General features: G+C 38.5%; 1 protein-coding gene across 8 annotated transcripts in view; it reads left to right on the forward strand.

Moving 5' to 3' along the window:
- Window positions 1-1,146: 1,146 nt before the first annotated feature.
- Window positions 1,147-15,552, forward strand: part of jcada (junctional cadherin 5 associated a) — a 30,449-nt gene continuing 16,043 nt past the window's right edge. Inside the window, exons 1-2 of one of the 8 annotated variants that reach the window (XM_026915257.3) lie at window positions 5,764-5,782; window positions 10,304-10,365. The gene's annotated coding sequence lies outside the window, so the exon portion shown is untranslated. The other 7 variants (XM_026915259.3, XM_026915260.3, XM_034309341.2 and 4 more) reach the window with 7 other exon arrangements.

Here is a 15,552-nt window from a genome sequence, read left to right on the forward strand (position 1 = left end):
AGTTACAGACTGGAGCTTTAATTGAAAAATAGACTAAAAAGACAGAAAAAAACAACTATATACAATATGCCTGTTTTGCATCCCAGATTTACTCAATATTCAATATTTACTATAGGAATCAGGCTCAATCTTTGAAGCAGCTCTGACACTTAACTTTAAGATTAAGATGAACTTTTAACAAGATTTAACATTTATCAAGATTAGCTTTTAAAATATTCTCTAGTCACCACTGTAGTCTTAAAAATATGTAACTACATATTGATGTCCCTGATTTATACTTAAAAATTCAAAAGGAAAAAAGTTCCATTAAGATTCCTTTCACCCTTACAAATATGTTTTTTTCAAAAATATGATCTATTCTTACACCAAGAGGGTAAAATGTCACAATGGAAACGGAGACTCTTGCTCTGCTTTATTCTCTCTCCGTCTGTCTTTCTCTCTTGTTTACTTTGCCTTGCCTCACTGGAGGAGCCTTTAGGCCACAGACCGCTATGTTGCACTTAGACTAAAGAACACTTTACCTCATTGCTTCCTCCCCCTCGAGCACACTCAAAACAATATCCCTAAACCCCTCCCTTCTCTACAGTGGGTATATCATGGCAGCTAAAATAGAATGCTTACTTTAACTCATATATACTTTACTTTCAGTGTAAAGGCTTTGCTTTGCTGACTTTATCAACATATGACAAAAGGGATAAGGAATGCAGATAAAAATGCTTCAATGCACCGCTGAAATAAAAAGTGTTACAAACTGGAGCCAGGGAGGTTGGTTGGCATGAGAGGAGCATAGACTTTGGAGGGTTTGCTTAATGATATATGATGTTTGGGTGTGATGCTAAGTAGGGATTACACTGATTACTCACTAAGGGTAATTCTAGGAAATGGAAAACAGTAGTTTTAAAGGAGGTGAAGAGGAGGCTAATTCCTGAAAATAACACACGATTGAGTGATGTCTCACTCTATCTTAGTCAGTGCTGTATGTACACGTCTCATACATTTCTTTGAGCAATCAACATAACAGTCTGTAAAGATTTTTTTTTAATTATTGAAATTTGCCAGTTGCCTTCCACCAGCTAGCTGTCTGCCCTATCAAGTAACAGCTACCAAGTGGGGAGGGTGAAGGATAATACATGCTTCCTCTTTACAAACTGCAGCTCCTGCTACATCATATGACAGCTGAACACACTCAGAGGAAAGAGCTAACTACCCTCTTCCACATACATGAGCTCATGGACCTGTGATTGTCTAGTTTCTCTCTGATCGACAGATGATACTGATGTCACTTCCACCCAGAGAGCATGGTAAGTTTTGGTTTCTTGGACCATGGTGGCTGTAGCATAGTTTCATAGATTTAAACCTGTAATCTCCCGATGATAGGATAAAATTAATTTCTAATGTTGTTAATGTAATTTCTAATTGTCTAATGTTATTATCATATTTAACAGATAGTGTGGACAGTTTTTAAGACAAATGTGTTAAGCAAGTCTAGTAGGCTATTTTAAATTTTTTTAAACAGCAATGTAATTGGATGATGATTTCACATGATATGCTCCCCAGTTTAGTTTTCCTTCTTCAATTTAACACATTTAAACTGCGTGTGTTGTAATTAACAACTTTCTTTCTTTCGGTGCTTTTTTGCTCCTTCTTTCTTTAATAAGAGTATAAGAGTATGTATTTTACCTAAGGTTTAGTGTTTCGTGAGCTCAGTTTTTTCCAGTGCTATAGGTAAATTTGTCAGTGAAAATGCACGGCCCAGTGCAAAGCAGCTGCGTGAATATAACACTATACCAACACGCACCATCAACCGTCCAGATGTCCCGGAATTTGATCCTGGAATCTGTACACACAGCTGAGCCGCAGCCCTTGGAGCTGTGCAAAGCTTTCTAAGTTTCTCACTTATTTCCAAACTTTCCTTTGATATAGGCTGAATTATATGTCCTGTGCGTGCATGTGCATTGTATGTGGAGATTTTGAAATTCCAGATGGGGATTATCACTTTGCCTTTCATCCAGAATAACTTCATCTAAACTGCCTCTCTTCTTGCCGTATTATCACTCGGCTCATACCTACCCCAGCTACAGTGGGAGAGAAATAGAGAAGGAGGTGGCAGTGCCTGGTACTGAGGCTGAATGTGGGTGACCTCATTCAAGCCCAGTGTTAATAATCATCTGTGGTTGCTAAATAAAGCAGTTTGATGTATATTCATACACAGCTTTAGATTGTTGAGACTATTACTGTGGAAATGTGCTTGTCTGTGTCTGAGAGTTTAATGTTATTTCACTCTTCTAAGTGTGTGTGTTTTACAGTGCAGTGATAGTTGGAGCACAGACCAGACTGTAAACATTTCGGAGTCCTGCACTCACATGTTAAAACACACACCAGATCCTCTGTAGGTGACCCAATAACCCTCTATTGAGTGAATAGACACTAGGAAGCTTTTTTCTAATGTAGGAGTATGGCCAGAGCACATATAAAAACACATTGCTATAAGTATATTGTGGCCTTTTTTTGCAGTTATCCGGTATATTCTACACAAGATCTCGTTAAGAATAGTCTTATTTTTCTGTGACTTGGATGTTGAATACCCTTCATTTTGAGCAATTACTCTAATTGTGGAGTGGGATGCAAGTAGCTGCTGTGGTGACCTTTAAAATGTTCCAGAATTTTGCTGCTTGGATTTAAGTTTATAAAGTTTCCTATAGAAAAGGACTATAGAAAGCAAAATAAAAATAATAAACCCTTAAAATTACAACGATAACCCCTGTTAGTTGGTAAATAAATAGTTACTTTTTAGGTATTTAAGATTTTTTTTTTTTATATTTTGTTAGAATTGCAATATTGCTCATTATTCTGAATGAACTTTTTGCACATTAGACCTTTTTTCCAGTTGTTATTATCTGAGACAAAAGAAATGTTAATCTCTGGATATTAATTGTTAAGCATTTCCTGTCAAATGAATAGACTTCAAGTACAAAAAAATAATAATAATCTCATCTTGTGTGTGTATATTATGAAGTACAAATGAAGTATTGTACATACTGGACTGGGAATGCACTAATTTGATACCATCCTAGAATGCAAGAATGGTACTGGATTGGATTTCACTTATTTTCTGATTCAATACACAGACATGTTTTATATTTTATGGTATGAACATGTGCTTTGTGGACTGACAAGACACAGATCATGCTCATGAACAAAAGACACAACTTGTCTTAAAGCCTGTCACCATGAATCGTGAATTGGCAACCAAAGCTTGCTGAGAGTCGGCTTAGATAATGTGAGGACATCAATACCAGATCAGTATTGGATATCAGCCAATACATGAAGCTGTAGTATTGAAAAAAAAAAAAAAAAAAAAAAGAAAAAGAAAAAGTGAGATCAGAGCATTTTGAAGTTGTACGTATATAATATCTGAGAACAGTGAAATCCAGTGACATTACGAAATGTCCATGGGGATGTTCACTGAAATTTTCCAGGAATTAATTTTATACTGCTTATGTGGCTTGGATTCCCTCCCTCTGTCTTTCTCTGTCTTCCTTTCTCTCTCCTTTTCTCTTGGTCTCTCTCTCTCTTGATTAAAACAGGGAATCTCCTTTCTCAGTTCTCTCTCTGAAACGGTCTGACATCATAGCTGGCAGACGAAGGGTCTGTGGTAGTCTTGTTAAATTAGCCAAGATGTCTGATGTGTGCATGGAGAACAGGAAAGCCCTGTTCAGACTCAGTATTAACATCAGTCTCGGGTGATCGGGAAAGGAGAATCATTCACACCAGGTATTGTCCCTCCTTACATGCATCTTCAGTATTCACATGATCATATTTTGTGACTAAAAGGGTTGCCAAATCTACCAAAAGCAACCTGTGACACTTCACCGGCCAAAAATAAAATTCAGTACCAAAACAAAGTGTATATTTGGGTTGCATTTCTTAAATAAACCCATTGGTTGCTCAGATTGGTCGATGAAAGCTATGCACACACTGCCATTGGCAGGGTGCATGGTATTTTGTGCCATTTTTGCCCAGCTAATCATGACACCCACACAAACCCAAAACAGCTCTTAACCAATACAGAGGGTAGTAAAAACTGAAATAAAAAGTTAGTTGCAGACAGAAATTAAGGCACTGCTTAGCAGGAGCATCATTGTTTATGAATAAAAAGTTCTAGTGAACTTGATCACAAGTTAAGAGTGGTTTCACTACTGTTGATTGTCTTCTTGTATCTTTTCATCAGAATCTGATGGTAAATGTCTTTATTTACCAACCGGTTTACAGAAATACAGTGGTCTATTAAAAAACACTTTCTTGACATTCTTGTTTAGTCAAATAAAGTGAATCCTGGTGAACCTTTAATTTATTTACCTGGCTACCAGGTTCATACAATAATGTTCACTTAACTAACATTATTCATTGCATTAAGAAATTAAGTTTCATATACATATCTACATTAATACATACATAGATATTTAATTGGTATTTGGTAAAATGTTAATGAAATGTCACCTGCACTGAATAATGCTTATTCAATCGATTATTTAAAAAATGAGTCCACATAAATGAGCAAAAATTAAATTACAACATGGTCTGGTCTTCAAGTGTAAATACTGGACCTTACTTTTCAGACAAAGTTCTGAATTTTACCAGTTCACAACCACAAACATGTTAATGATGGTTTTGTTCAAGCTGGTGACTGTGGGTTTAATTTGCTTGTGGATGTGACAACTATTTCTTAACATAAGTGCTGATAATTTGGCTCATCTGGTTTATTTATTTATTTATTTATTTATTTAAACTCTATTAATGCAAGTGATTGTAAATGTTACTTATGGTGTATTAATACTACATGATTTGTACTGAGCAATATCAGCTAAGGAAACCACAATGTAAAGCATTACCAAGAACATATCTTCATTAAGATCATAATTCACAATAGCGAACTTCAAATGCATGGTTCAAGAGTGAAATCCGTTAAATGAATCCGCTTTCCTCGCTGTCCAAACAGCATTGCTCTCATTAGTTGTTTACCATGGCACTAAAATAATCCGGTCATGAATTTTTAATGATGTGCATTGCCTCATTTCTAAAGAATTGTTCCACATATTCAAAACCTACTGACATAAGGTAGAGCAATTTTTTTTTTTAAATCCTATGAACTGTAAGTGAAATCTTAATAAAAGACCATTTCTATTTTACATAAATGTCTCAAGTTAAATGAAGTAGTATGGTTATCAGTTGTGTTCAGGTTCTGCTCCATTTTCACTCTATAAAATAGATATTGCAGGAGGGTTAAGTGTGTGAAGCCCATCCTGGATAAGCTTCAGAGTGCTTTGCTATAGCAGTTGGCTGTATGAGATTGTGGGCCCTTACCACATCAAAGTGAATCAGCTCGAATCACCGTACTACATGTAGGCAGCAGTTCAGAAGTCAGTTCAGAGGTGAGACACCACTACATGATCCTCATGTGTTAAATACAGCCCCCCCACCCTGCCCCATCATCCCCCTCCCTGCAATGCTTCTTCCTTCTTTTCCATATCCAGATGCCCCAGCTGGGGCAGAAGTTTAAGCACATCTCCTTCTCTTGCTCTCTAATGCTCGACCCCTCCCCACCCCTCAGCCTCTGCTCCACCCTACACACATCTGTTCTGCGTTAGTGTGGGTGCTTGCTCAGGAAAACCCAGTTGCTTCAGGATTTGCTGTGGTCAAGGTGGAAGTGGAGGAGGAGAAGTGGATCATGGGAGGTCTGCTTGTCGCTTTGAGAGTATTTACTTGCCATATAATGTGGTGGGTGAGTATGCAAAACCACCATGGCACTACAAATATCCACTTTGTGTGTTTATTTTATAACTGTGTGTGGGTGCGTGTTTAGAGGGGGTGTTCGGACTGTTTGGGGTTTCCAGAGCCCTTTCATATTTTGATGGCTTTCTGTTGAATCATTCATTAATTTATGGCCTAATTTAATTTGGGCTTTGTTCAGCACACACTCTATTTATGTTTGTGGCTTAATTTAGAGGTACTCAATGAATGTTCAATTTAGTGAAACAAAGAGGCTGTTGTGGCATGAATCAGACTCTTTCCTTTCTTCATTCCAGTTTTTTCCGGAGGAAAAACTGGAGAGATTAGATGCTGTGGCTGGAAATTGGAGAGCAGTTTGAGCAGTCGCTTTCGTTTTGATCGGATTTCAGACAGTTTACTTTATTCTTTTCTCATTTACTATTAAAAGACTGTTAAAGTTCCTCTTAATCCATTCATATTTTTTGTTTGTTTGTTTTTACATATTTCGTGATTGTTCATATTACCCATTCAAACAAACCCCAACACAGTGAACATCCACAGTCATTGGCAGTATGCTTGATATGTTATGCTTCACCTTACAAAAAAAATGCATAGACAAAGACATTTATCCTCTTTTAAACAATTCTTAAAATAATTAATCTAAAAATGAGCACTGAAGTGATCTTTCCTCTATTCTGCTGTAGGACTCAGCAGACTTTTTATTTCACTAAATATAACCATCAATATTCAAATCACTGCACTACAGCATAAGCAAATACACTGAACCACAATATTTAAAAAATGTTCCCTTTTGTTGCTTGGTTTCATGTGTCAGCTGTAATCAGTGTGGTGGTCATCAGAGGGTTGAGGCCAGACAGGCCTGAGGAATGGGCGGATTCGTAGCACTGTTTGGTTATGGAGACATTTCCTGTTCTGGTGAGATGGTATAGACCCAAGTGACCACAGGACAATGCAAGCATTCTAAAATAGCTATGCTAAATTATAGGTTCAGGCTAGACCAGTAGAGAAGAAAGCCTGAGCTCGGTCTTCAGTAACTGTGTGTCTTTGAACACTAGTAGTTATTTCATCTGATTTCAGTTTGGCACCATCCTGTTTGTGAGGGGCCTGAGAACGCCAGACATGTTTTCCTACTCATTGAAACCACAGTCTGACTTTTTACTATTCTTGGTTTTAGAATGACAGCATAGCTGCAGGGTTTATCAGAATATCATGGTATTGTGAAGTACAATGGTGGATAATACCTCCGTGTCCCTCATTCAAAGCTGTGTGAATGAGGGAGACTATGGTATACAGTAACCTGTAAATGGATTGGCTTCCAAAGCCTATCTTCCGTCCAAATATCTTCAACTCCTACCTAGTCTACAGCCACAAATCTATTCTCACTTTCACATTAATCCCTGCTGTCAGTGTTAGTCTATTGGAGCTCATCTCTTTAGCAAATGGAAGCAGTGATACGCCATTATATTGCATCACACCCTTTCATGATCCTTTATTATGGCTGCAGGATGTGAAATAATCCAACTCCCACCCGGATGTGAATCAGAAACCTGAAGCATTGAACCACCTACCAGAATTCTACTCACGTGATGTTAGGAACAGAATAACATCTTGGCCGTATTACTGCATATCCTGTCATATATTTTAACAAATCATAAATACAGAGATGTTAATTTAACACAGGCCAGTTTTTATAAGCTTCATGACCTACACGAATTCCTCTACCTGCCAGAGATGTGAGTAGTGACTTTAATTTGACAGCATTTGCTGTCAGGCTATCTGACACTGCATCATGGTGTCTTTTATGATTCATGACTTCCCAGTATACCTACTGTACTCTAATCAATATTTGGTGCGACCATTCTTTTTTGCATTTAATTGCAACAATACTATCTGGTACACTGTTGTGTTGTTATACCGTGTGAATAAATTGGCTTGTAGGCTAGTCTAACCATGTTGGAGAACTTACCATAGTCTACTGAAGACTTTGGCTTTCTCATTGCTTCTGTCTTTTCAGGTCCAAAACAGCCTCTATGATGTTTTTATGATTTAGGTATATTGGTATATTATTGGTTTACATTTACATAAGGAAAATGTAGTTGGTTACGACTATCTAGATATTTGGACTCAAAAGCAAAAGGTACCATAGCTATGATTTAAGCCTTTTGAGACAGAATTAAGCAAATATCACTATACAGTGTAGTCTTTTTTCCATGAACCCAAAGTTTATCCTACTTTTATTGCTGTTTTCATTACTTTTTCATGGAAATTTCTGCTTGGTGCTTGTTTAAATCTAAATCTTGTTCAGGCCTGCCAGTGGTTATATTATTCTTTTTGGTTTATGTCTACTGGCATTGAAATCTGTACAGGTTTCATGTGTTATGGTATTGTATACACACACACACACACACACACACACACACACACACACTGGAGACAGAGCAGATGCTACTTCAATGTTCCACAAGGTATGAGTTTTCTAAAGTTTGTTTATCTTAACTTAAGTAGCCACAGGAGATGTGTGAGGTGAGGAAACAGACCTCCCCAATGGTTAGATTTACAGCAGTAAGATAAGCATCCGATAGGCAATATGAAGTCAATTTGGTTTTATCACAAGCATTACAGTGGTTGAGGTTCCATGACCCTGATCGTCCACCCTACAGATGTGCAAATGTTGTGGTGTCTCTGAAAACATATCTAGTGAACACCAAAAACAAGCTCATCCCAACCGTGAACTAACTCCTTTTGTGATTCTCCCTTTGAATACTCAGGTGGGCTGCGGATTGAGATTTGTCCACCAGATACAAACAACACACTTTCTGAGGAACATCTTACACAGATTTAGTTATATGTGCAACATCTGTGTCAATATTATGAAATCCATCAGCCTTTGTTCTTTTTAGAGCTCTCCTCCATCTGTGAACAGTCAGCCATGAAAACACTCAGGTATGTGGAGTTTTGGAGGTTGTGTAGTTTTCTTTGTGTGTGTGCTTGTATGTTGATAGCAAGAACCACAGATCAAATAATCCCTTCATTTGAAAAGACACGAACCAATTAGATTTATTCTGATTCTTTGTGCTTGAATGATTATGTGTTTGTGGAAAGGGGCGTTTCAGATTCTAGGCTCTGTGCCATGCAGTCTCTAAGGGTCCAGTTCCCATCTCTTGAAAATCAGAACTTTTTTGTCCAGGATCCTTCATCTAAGCACTCTGTCAGGAGTTAAATTTGGCAGGTGTTCATGGGAGTGGAGCTTTGGAGAGCTTTGTGAATGATGTGAATGCTCTGGTGCTAGAAGTTGGTCAAAATGTAATACAGTCTTGGTGAAACTATTCTGATATATCACACTGGCAGGCCTATATATATATAAAATTGCATTTGATTGCATTTGATAGGCAGTTTGTAAAACTATTACAGTTTTTCTTTGGCCAACAGTCTGTTGCTAAATGCACTCATCAAAAGGCAGGGTAAATTAAATTTGCTAATCAGATCATCATATCAGTAATGGGATATGGATGACCAGAAGACAGTAGAGCTCATTTTGGTAACATGTACAGTATCTTACCCAGAAAAGAATCATAACACATTTTGAGATCATTTTGATGCTGACAAACCTGACAAACCACAAATACCCTGCAGTGGGTCATTGAGCTCTCAGAAGTAGAGATAATAAACTGTACTTTTCCTTGTCATTAGGGTGGTACTATCAAGGGAACAGAATTTGTACCTGTAGTTTGTATCTTTATACATTTAAGGTACATTACTGGACCTTGAGAACCATTAATGTGCCTTTAAAGCTTTACTCTGAAAGCTAATTTAAGGTACACCACATGCTCCTTTCACGGGGAAAGATACATACTAAAGATCTATCCGTGATGGTACAATAACAGTAACACAGGGCCACATTACCTTAATTCTCATCAAACGCTTACCATTCAGATGAAGTGCTATGATAATGATGATGATGATGATGATGATGATGATGCGTGTATGCATATGTACATGCATGTGAGAAAGAGTACTAAACTGTACCTTTCTTTGTCATTGACATAGTACTATCTAGATTAAACCTTTTTTACCTGTAGTATAGAAAGGTGCAAGAAGTGTACCCTTAAAGCTTTACTCACAAAATGAATTATGGTCTATTTATGTACCATATATTTGAAGGCACACTATATCCACATTTCCAGGTGAAAGACAGATATATATTAAAGGTACACAAGATGTAACAAGATGTACTACTTTTTGCTGAGAGAGAGAGAGAGAGAGAGAGAGAGAGTGAGGGAGAGTGTGTGTGTGTGTGTGTGTGGCAGCAGTAGGGGTGTGTGGCAGTAGTAGGGGTGTGTTAGTTTTTCCGTACACTGTCTAGGCTAAAGTTTCTCTGTTACTTTGGAAGGAACCAATTTCAGGACATTTGGAACGCAGAGGGAGAGGGTGTACTCCTCTAACTCTCTCTCTCTCTCTCTCTCTCTCTCTGCGCGCGCGCGCGTGTGTGTGTGTGTGTGTATCTATGTCTCAGGACTAACAGGACTACAGCAGTCCAGCTGAGCGGCAGAAGCTACACGCAAAGCCCAATCTCAGGTACGTGAGACGTTGTGCTCCGTTGCGCTCATTGCGCTAGCGTCCTGGCGCTGTGGGATGTCAGCTTATGGAGGTGTGTGTGTGTGTGTGTGTGTGCGCGCGCTGACTGACTGAGGACGGTGTAACCGCTGAGTCGTGATGGTGGCGTTAGTGAAGGAAGGGGCGCGCGCGCAGCCTGCTCACACAGCTGCTGAATAATAACGGACCTCGTGCGTGTTGAGCTTCTGCTGGGTTTTGGGGGCAGCCAGAGTGAGCTAGTAAACATTTCTTTTCTTTTTTCTTTTTTGGGTAGAGAAGAATTTGGGCTAGTGTGGGTATTAGAGTGGCGTTTGTGAGGATTACACAACTTTGTGTGACTCTAACACTGGATAATGTAGCTGTTAGTTGTGGATGTTGTGTGCACGCGGACGATGAGGACTCTGAGGTAAAACTAGCGGTTTTGTCTCTCACTCACTCTGTCGTGTAATTATCAGTTTTTCTTTAAATTAATTCAGTAACTAAGATCATATCTTGTTTAAACGAAGTTATATTATTAACATGATGCTAAAGAGACTGTATACAGACAGTGGAGTTGGTAGTATCTGAGCTACGAGCAGCAGAAAGTGTAAATATTCCCAACGAGATTTTGGGAGTTGGTCGCGTTTGGTCAAACAGCAGCTGTGGGCAAATGAGCTAAAGCAGTTGTGAGTGTTTTGTGTTGTGTGTTTGACACCAGCTCCTTACTTCAAAAGGGAAAGCATGTGTGTTGACAGCAAGGCAAACGGTGTGTGTGTGAGAGAGAGAGAAAGTGTGAAACTCCTCTCCTTCAGTCTCTTATTGGGGGAGTGTGAGGTCAACAAGCCCTTATTCACATTATGTCCTCCTGCCACAATGGAAATAAGCCTTCAGAAGGGTTTCACTTCTCCACCATCGACCTTTCATGCTTCCATAGAGGGCTCTAAAGAGAAAGAACTGCAGTTAAGTGTGTCTCTGTGGCCCTAGAGACTAGGACCATATGTCTAGAACTAGAGGGATGAGACCTAATGGAAATGGAAAGCTCCTCCTCACTTTTCACAAAATCTTTAAACTGTCATAAGATGACTGGGTCATTTCCTAATCGGCAAGATCATTTTACAATTTACCTGAACCCCTAAACATGCACGACACTTTCGTGAGACCAGATTTACGTTTATGACTCTTGTAACTACTCTGCTTTTCTATTCGTTTCGCTATAGTTAGTGAATGCTTTATGTACGGCGAACAACTAAACAATAAACTGATACCGTAAAAGTTCACGTGTTCATCCTGAACCCCAGTAAATTATTTATCCTTGCGTACTGTGAACCCCAAGTGTTTGCGAAAGGATCCCAGCAGCGTAAAGAGATGAATCAACCCAGTCTGTATGCTCTTGTTTGCGAATTTGCCAGAATTCACTCAATCCACCTGGTGTAAATTTTGTGTCAGGTTAGGATGGTCTGGTGATAAGGAAGTGTGCAGATGTTGACTAGTGGTCAAAAGGACTGCAGGGCAGTAAAAGGCCACGATGCTTTAAAATCAGAATCATTTTATTCACCATATACATTTACATGTATTAGGAGTATTTCTTGGTGTTTGGTCACAACATGATACATTCAACACACACATCTCAGACAACACAGCACATGTACCATCCTAACATACAAATATTGCACCTTAAGCGGAAATTATAGGCTCAGATGTAATTTACATTACAGTGGAAGTAGAAATAGCAGCTGGATGCAGTTCAGGGTGGATTAAACGGACTGGAACAACTGTGATATATAACAGCAATGATATATAGTTTGTAAAAAACATTTAGTGCAGATTGCTTGTTACTGGCAGGTCAGCAGTGTAGTGATTACTGAATGCTGCCCAGGTAATACTGCTCAAGTTCAACAGAATTTATAGGATTCCTTTTTTTATGGAATCGTAGGTCACACCCTGAAGTCTCATGACAATAAGTCTGTTGTCTCTGTGTGAGTACAAATTTCTCGTAGGGGTAACATTGAGCACGTAGAGCTGGACGATATGGACATAGAGCACGTAGAGCTGGACGATATGGACAAATATATTGCGATATATCTTGCAACATATTAAAGCATCTGGAGAATCTGTGATTAACTGGATGATAAAATGCTATAATTTTGCACAGAAAACTTATCTGGAAACTTATCTGACATTGTGGTTAGGATGTTCATTTGCATATAGCATGCTTTGTCAAAATGATTAATGCAAAGGCCAGTATTGCAGTATTGTGCAGCCCTACTATAGAGTCTGTAGGAGTGGAAGGAAGAGGAACAAGCATGCTTGACAAAGCCAGAAAGTCACTTAACTTGTGGGATATTAGGCCTACGTGGCAAGCAGAATTGGGTTTGTTCCCTAGCGGGAGCACATTTCTATACTTAGACACCTAATATGATTACACTGTGAATAATACACAGACACAAATACGCAAGTATTTGTCATGTGGCCTTTTCACTTTAGTCATAAGATGCTGCTATAAAAGCACAGTATGCAACATGCTGATAGTTATATTATATATTTTTTTAATATTGCCTGTCAGTTTTTAATTTGACTTTTCATAGATGTCTTGTTTACGTGCTTCTTGTCATCTGTTAATTTTGCTAAATTGCTGTGCGTGTGTAGATGACATATGCAAACAGAGTTAGAATCAATACCCCTTTCATCTAATGTCCTACAGCAGTGAACGTCCTTCCTCTTTATTAAAGATCAATGGATTGAGCGCTCTTGTCTTCCTGCATTACTGATAAAAGACATGCATTCCTAATCCTCAAATAAGTTTCATGTTTATATTCAATGTCAACCCTTGCTTTCCAAGTGTCTGCTAAATATCATTATCTAATTCTGCTGAAGTTGAGTCATTGTATGAATGTCACAAGGACCTAATTCACTGAGCTTCTCCAGATTGAGGGGGAGGTATACGTTTAGAGAAGAGTTTTTGCCTGAGGATTGCTAAAAACAAATGTTATTCTTAATTTACAGCATACAGCTATGACCTGTTTTTTAGCGCCCAGTTTAAGATTTACGCATTTCAGGACCCATCTAATTTCAAGGATACTTTAGAAAACTTGACTGATAGCTGTGATTTGCATAGTGTCATGCAGTGGATTTAGCTCATTTCTTTGTTTCAGTTTTCTGTGTTATTTTTCTGGCCCAGAACTACGCTCCACCCCTCCTCTCCACGACTCTGCTTTTTTTTCTTAAAAGGCAACCTATGAGGTATGCATAGTTTTAACAGAAATCGTGTTGTCATTTGAGGTGAAGGGGAAATGCTTTCATTGCAGTTGTGATTTATCTCACTGGTGGCAGTGGGATGAAAAATTACATACTGCTCCTTTAATTTCCATATTTATACAGAACATAAAGCCATATCTAGGTATGTATCATAGTTTACATTAACCTTTCTGATTGCGGATCAAAACTCATAGGAATTCATTATAATAATATAAATTAAATTATATAAAATGATGTAATTTTTTGGACTTCCTCCCTAGGCTATTTCACAGACCCTGGGGTCCCTGAACCTGAATTTGAGAAACATTGATGTAAACAAGCCAATAACAGGTTTCTATAGATAATAAAACTTTACTCTGTGTAATATTGACTCCGGAACATTAAATCCTGGTCAGTCTGGGCCAGCATAGCTCAGTTCCCAATTTGCTGCTGACTTAACAATACAGTCCCGAGAGCTTGTGTGCTGTTAGCTGACCATTTCTCACCCTTCAGTCGAGCTAGTCAGGAAAACAAGCACAGATAGTGGCAGTATTGTGTGAGAGACACCGTACTCCCTCAGGGAGGCTCCGAGAGAAGGGAAAAGCACGGGGAAGCAGCAGGAGAAGCTGGAGTGTGTCTTTGTTTGTGTGTGCCTTTTTTGTGTGTGTGCCAAAGAGTTGGGTAATTGACTTGCAGTGTGTCTGTTTATGCGTATGCCCTAAGCACACTTTGCTCATTGTTATCATTGCTCCGAGTGCGGAGTGTGAGAGCACAGTGCCCTCTAAGTGAGAGTGTGTCCTTAGCTGTAGCTGCATCGGAAATGGCTGGTCAAACACCACTGAAGCCACTGCAAAGATATTCCATGACTCATTGTTTTTAAAGTCCTTTCCCACTAGTTCAGCAGATCTCTGCGGAGTTGGAAGGGCTGTCTACATTTATTCACAACCTCGATAAATATCTTATTGTGCATATGTAATGATAAATACCTTATTTTGCTTATGTAATGTGGAGGGAAGATAGCAACATAATGTTGCAAGTGTAGCCCAAGTTTTGTATTTAAGTTATCTGTATCCATAAGTATAACAGCAGAGTGAAATGTCTGCATAATGTTAACTATTTTGAAGAGTTTTCCTTAAATCAGTTGGAAGATTACAGTGATTTCATTTTGGAGAAATTATTCATGCTGTGATGTGGCAGTTGGACGGCATGGAAACTGGAAAGTAAATTTTAGCAGCATAACAGTTGTGTAGTGTTCTGGGAATTCCCATCAGATGTCACCAAAGCTGAATTCTGGCAAACAAACAAACAAAAAAAGACGATAAAGTGAGCTTAACATACTTTGACACCTCAACTTTAAGAACTCATTTTAGCAAAAAGACACGGAAAAGTGTTTTTTTTTTTTTTTTTTTTTTTACTTTTTATTCTTGCCCAGGATCTTTCTCAAAGATCACGTCAGGTAAGGAACCATTTTCACAAATGCAGTCAGACTGCCTAAAGCTGCCTAAAACCTTGCTAGCTAAGTGGGATTTCCTCACCCAGTGAATGTCAGGCTTTGATGAAGTTGTCGGACAGCCAGGTGCCTTATAGTGTGCCAGACATAAGCCTAATCAGCTCAGTCTGTAATTAGATACTGCAGTTCACCTACGCTGCGGTGGACGTAGAAGTCTTTAAATGTAAGTTTCACATTTACTTTTTCACATTTGGGGATATCCATATTTTAAAATGTTCTAACTTGAGATTGAGGTACCTGGAGAACAGAAACTTATTTCAGTTCAGGAAAACTTGTAGTTTTTCTAGGCCACCACACCAAAAATAAACTGCTTGTTAAGACAGATGAGAATGAGAAGTACAATGACAGTGCAATTTTCTCCCAATTAAAAAGGAATAAAACTGCAATTTTGGATTGGATGTCTGGACTGTTTGTTAAGAAATTTCTATTCGAGCTATTAAAAATCC

Source organism: Pangasianodon hypophthalmus, chromosome 12 (genome assembly GCF_027358585.1).
Source record: "Pangasianodon hypophthalmus isolate fPanHyp1 chromosome 12, fPanHyp1.pri, whole genome shotgun sequence".
Lineage (NCBI taxonomy): Eukaryota > Metazoa > Chordata > Actinopteri > Siluriformes > Pangasiidae > Pangasianodon > Pangasianodon hypophthalmus.